At 39.0% G+C, this 6,055-nt stretch overlaps 1 long non-coding RNA gene across 1 annotated transcript; it reads right to left on the reverse strand.

Annotated features, from left to right (window-relative positions):
- Positions 1–931: 931 nt before the first annotated feature.
- Positions 932–4,882, reverse strand: LOC133896035 (uncharacterized). Its single transcript, XR_009905681.1, has 3 exons — positions 4,483–4,882; positions 3,727–3,820; positions 932–3,644 (listed from the first exon to the last, which is right to left on the reverse strand). It is a non-coding gene; the product is annotated as an uncharacterized LOC133896035 (long non-coding RNA).
- Between the last annotated feature and the right edge of the window lie 1,173 nt (positions 4,883–6,055).

Raw genomic sequence — 6,055 nt, forward strand, 5'->3', positions numbered from 1 at the left:
TATGATGTTATATGGCATATGTCCAAGCGTTTGTTACACCTTGGCAAATTTCATGATCTATGACATTTGGTAGATTTGATCCTTAGCAACAACTATCCAAAGTCACCAGAATCTCAATCCACAGAGTTTACAAACTAAGTATATTCTAATAAAAGATTCATTTCAAAGAACTACACATGGTAATGATGCCATCAATGCCAAAAGCATAGATATATGAGTTGAGAAGATTGTACGCTAAATTAGTGACTATCCAAAGAAATAAAGTTAAGGATGCTCATCACCTCCGATCACCCCGCCCCGGAACAATTGTTGCTCAAGTTCAATTGAAAGTTCATGTTCTAGAACTAGGTTCGACCATCTAAATTAAAGATGAATTGTCTTTGTGATAGAATTAACCAGTCAAGAAAGAAACCAATATGGCAGAGTGGTCATCAAGACATAATCACTTTTTTTGTTTGATTATCTAGAATGCTAATAGCCTAAATAACATGCAGAAGTTTGGCATTAGATGAAGCACAGCCCAAATCATTAATTCGCCAATGGCCATTATAAAAAATTGTGGTCATTTGCCAGAACACACTATTGCAGCATTGTAGTATTATGAGTCTTACCCATAGCAATGCACATGCATTTATCTAGTTTTACCAAAAAGATGAAAGCAATTGCTAGAAGCTATTGCTCTTCAGGGCATGGTTCATCTGGAGGCTTACCTCGACGGCGACACGGGCTCCTGCTGGTCCACCTCCGTGGGGTCGATGGCGATGCAGGAAGGCTCCTCCTCCACCACCTCAGTTGCGGCAACAGCATGGTCAGCGGGCTCCTGGTCCTCCTTGTAGAGACACCGTTCCTGGAATCTCCTATGCCTCTAGTATCAGTCTCCGGATTAAGTAGCTGATACGCACAGTATAACAGTTGTAATATCACAGTCAAACTTCAAATATAATTATTAAGGTTACAGAGTATAAAGGTTTACAAACTATACCGAATATTACAAACCTGGCCGAGAGGCTAACAAAACATAGCGGAAAACAAAAGCCCAAGCCACAAGCAGCTTAGGGTGCGGACGTGACTTCTAAGACTATTCTTCATCCTTGCCTTCACCTCCGGCGAAATCAGCATCGGCTTCCTCATCTGAATAACAGCAAGAATGAGTACGGAGGGTACTCAGCAAGCCCTATAGTACTTCAAGGTGTTTGATAGATGCATAAAGGGGTGCTTCAAGGATAAGGCTTTACGGTTTAGTTATAGGCGTAAAGAAGTTTATGCATATATCCAATTGTATCATCTATGATTGACTTTAAAATAGTTTAAATAGTTCAAAACCAAGTAACAAGCTATATCTGGGGTTTTCTCGGTCCTGGGAGGGTCTACGCCACACTCTGCAGTACCTTTCATCACATCTGGTGTACCTCTAGTACCACACAGATCTTGGCGGATTCAACCAGCAACCTCGTCACACGGACATCTAGTCCACACACTCACTCATCAAGATACACGCACTAGAGTCTAGTAAAAAATGTTCTACCTTCGAATGTCCATGATCGTGGACATGACTATTCGAATAGATTTACACTCTATAGAGGTTGTACATCTTTACCCACACAATATGCTTAGCCTCCAACTGTTGCAAGCAGAGGAGCAAATCATACCGACACACTCCAATCACCTTTTCTGCCGGGCTTTTCTACGAGATTTACCCACAAGCGTCATAGTCCATGTACTGAAGGCCAGTCCCCTTTTTAAGCCTAGGCCGATACTAGCAACCTCCAAACAGAGGGACAGATGGCCACTTGACTGCTCGCTGCTCCCAGCCTTCTAGTATGATGCCCAACTCAGTTCGATGAAGGAGAAGTCAAGTCATACCCATGCAGGACGTATGGTTGTATGGGGTTGCTAAGACATGGCTGCGAAATGACTCGGTCCTTAAACGGCTAGGGCAGGTATCTTCCAGCAATGAATACCACAAAGGTAACTCAAGCCCCCAAGAGCATCCTCGTCCAGAGTACTACTCTATCTGCCCCTGCCTAAGCAGTTTTCACCCATTTTTACATAGCTCCCACCATATCCCACACGACATCAAGGATTTCACAAACATCATGGAATTTACAACCATCAAGGATTCATGGTATATGAGTTATCATTGATAGCAGTAAGTCTTATCTCTAAGGAGAATTGTTTTAAACTTGACGTCTCCGAGGAGACGTATTCAATCCTAAGCATGCTAGTTATCAAGACGCCACTTGTCATTAATATAGATAATAACAGGTAATCCTAGGATGATATGTGTGTTGGATGATGACATTTAAGGCATGGCAAGTGTTTGATAGGATTTAACTATTGCAAGTAGTTTAAAAATAGCACAATACATAGCACATGCGATAATAAAACCAATTTTAAGTTGATCATGTAGATTATTTGAAAACATAGATTCAATATGATCAAGGAGATAGGACTTGTCTTCTTCAAAGTTCTCTTTGAGTTCTTGGTTGTAGTCAGGATCCTCCGCGCTCCTGATACTTCCCGCATAACACTTGCAGAACTCTGGTTGCACTGCAATTGCGGCTACGATCAATAATGGCTATACTAGAGAAGAATCAAATAATTTGTACTCAACCCAAATCTTATATTCCTCACATCTTCTATAAAGAGCTTCTTGTATTTTCTATCGATATTTCTCCACTATGTAGAATCAGCAGGGTGTCTCAACATTCCATCATCCTTGCGCTCCTCGGCGTGCCATCGCATCAAGGTGACATGCTTTTTGTTCGCGAATAAATGCTTCAAATGGGGGACTACAGGAAAATACCACATCACCTTGATAGGAGGCCTTTTCTTCTTTCCTTCACCATCGATATCATCATTGTCACACTTGTACCGTGCTGCACCATATACCAAACATGCTTCCAATTCTGCATGCTCTTCGCGATACAACATGCAATCGTTTGGGTATGTATGTATTTTCTGTACTTCTAACCCTAATGGGCACACAAAAAAGCTTAGCTTGGTACGTGTTTTCTGGCAGCACATTTCTCATTGGAAGTAATTTTTTCAAGAACAGTAACAACTCTGTGAAGCTTGTATCAAATCACCCATTGCTTGTCTTCAATTGTAGCAGTGAAAGCACGATATGTAACTTTGTGTGCTCATTTTCGCATCCTGAGAACAATGGTGTTTTAGAGTCCTCTACCATACACTGGAACTTTTGAAACTTTCTTTCATTGGTGAAGTTTCCCTCCCCATAACGCAACATCTACTGTAGATCATCGTCATCGTCATCAACCAACATCGGCTCTAGATCATCATCGACTAACATATCTCCGATAGGCGGCATATCGGTTCATTCGTCAGCCAGCATATCAATGCACAAGTCTTCGTCTTCTCTGCCAATGTATTGCTCTTCCTGTACAATCTCAGCTTCACTCTACTCGGTCCAACGGGTATAGCCAGACATAAAGCCCCATAGCATCAAGTGGGAATGTATCTGATGGGTGGTGGAAAACTTCTTCTTGTTCTCACAATCGACGCATAGACATCACATGTATTGAGACTTTGTATTTGACTTGTGCACTGCGGTTGCTACCAGGAAATACTCCATACCGTTCTTATACTCTGCACTCAAACGATTCGCATCGTACATATCTCTTCTGTAAATTTACAATTATATTATTATTATAAATCCATATTTAAAATATTAGAATATTTTGTAATCACCAACAAATAAATTACCTCGCCATCTTCTAACGGCAATTGACCTAGGTTGGAGGAGCCGCCTTTTGTATGCTTTCACGTCCGCTTCTGATGAGTGTTTATTGGTGTCATCCTAGAAAATTTCATTATTATTCAACCCTTATGTAGAACTAATTAAGTAAAAATGAAAAATAAATATGCTCATAGATAAAGTTTCTATATTGGAGCTTGCTAATTAAATAAAATATAAAAAATATAATTGGATCTTGCTACATACCTAAATATCATGGCTGAATTTTCTAATTCATTAAAAATCAAAATATATATGCTCATACCTTAACTTTCCATATTGGGACATGCTAATTAATTAAAATATAAAAAATATAATTGGAGCTTGCTACATACCTAAATATCTTAGCTAATTTTTCTAATTCATTAAAACTAAAAAAATAAATATGCTCATACCTAAAGTTTCTATATTGGAGCTTGCTAATTAATTAAAATATAAAAATATAATTAGAGCTTGCTATATACCTTAATTTTATGGCTAATTTATCTAATTCATTAAAAATCAAAAAATAAATATGCTTATATCAATAGCTAATGTACATCAAAAATAAAAACAGTTTCCACCACAAGCTACTAATTGAAGTTTCCATATCATAAATGAGGTATAATTTCATCTACATTATCTTCAAACGTCATGGCCATATGTTCATCTCCATCATTTCAAATTCTAGAGCAATTTAGAAAATATAATTTAACTAGAAATAAATTGGAGATAAAGTTACATACCTTGGAACACCTACAACATGAGGATTCCTAAAAAATTTGAAGCCCCCAAGAACTTGGTGACCAAAAATGGCCACCACTGAGTAAGAACAGAGCTCCTCTGTTGTGCTCGAGCTTGAGGAAGGAGAGGGCCACTTTTATATAGCTGAGGCATAACTGTCGGCTCATATAACCAGCCGGCAGTGATGCCTTGATATCACTGCCAGTCAGTGGCTTCAACCAACAATGATGAGGGAACTGAGAATCATTAACAGCCCAAGCTATCGGCCGGTAGTGATGACCCCTAATATCATTGTCGGTCGGTAGCTTCAGCCGGTAGTGATGAGAGAGCTGGGCCAACAGTGATGACACTTATCACTACCGGTTTATAAGTCATGATGACAGATTCTTTCCGTGTGGCTTATAAATCATCAGTGATGGGTCAACATATAAATTTATTTCTGTAGTAGTGGTTCTTAGACAAGGCAACCATTATTTCTGTTCTGAGGTTGGCCAATTGAAGCTGTCAAAGTTCATGGAGGCTTGCATTGGCTTTTTTATTGGTTGGGCTGTTATTGAGCACTAGAGCTACCGGACTAGAATTCGATTCGTATTATCTCAGAAAAAAGATTATTCGATTAGTATAAATGTGATTTCCTTTCGTCATTCTAAATTTATCACGATTGCCCTTTAAGAAAATCAAGAGTATTCTTGCAGAAAAAAAGGAAATTCAAATATCAACATATATAGTCATTATTTTAGTATAATCCACGTCATGGTAAAAATGAATTCCACGCGAACAACTCGAAGATATATAGTCCCCAACGGAAAACAAAATAAAGACATGGGCAAAAACCGTTACACCTAATATTATTGTTCCTGCAAAACAATGGACCTAATAATCTTCTTGTTGATCTCACTGGCCACCGATCGAGAGGCACATGGGCTATAGATTATCGCTTTAGGAGCCCCGTGTATTGTTGTATGATGTCTTTTCAGTCATTGTTGCAGCACTATCAGAAAAAAGAGTTGCACCAACAATGTTTAATTTTCTGTTGCAAAAAAGAGGGGATGTTTTATTGTGAGTAGCGTGACTACATGTTAGAATATTTCCCTTCCTTGTTAGAATGTTTTCTTGTGAGTAGATTTTCGCTGTCGCGCATGAACCGTGGACGCCGATGCAGGCAGCTAGTCGTCACTGGGCTCAGGCTCTCAGCATTGCCTGAATTTTCTTGGCACCCTGTATACATGTTGCTACATTTGTACTGGTCCAAACAAACTTCCCCCACTCAGAATTCATCCTCTTCTGAACTACTATTAGGTAAAAGACGTCCTGTCCTCTATGCATGAGCTGGGCCATCAAGAAGTCTTTTAGCAGGTTAAATAGGCATTTTTTTTTGTATTGCAATTAATCATCAATTGGTTGCCGGCCTTTGCCTTTGCATCTGATATAGGCATGCACTCTGCAGACAAGAGGTACAAGGGATACTAACCGCAAACTTATCTTTGTAATTTTGTAAATATACATTTTTTAAAGAAAACTGTACAAATTTAGATCCGAAGTTACTTTCTTCTCTTTTTCTTCTTTTATGGCTTC

Source organism: Phragmites australis, chromosome 16 (genome assembly GCF_958298935.1).
Source record: "Phragmites australis chromosome 16, lpPhrAust1.1, whole genome shotgun sequence".
In the NCBI taxonomy this organism is placed as follows: Eukaryota; Viridiplantae; Streptophyta; class Magnoliopsida; order Poales; family Poaceae; genus Phragmites; species Phragmites australis.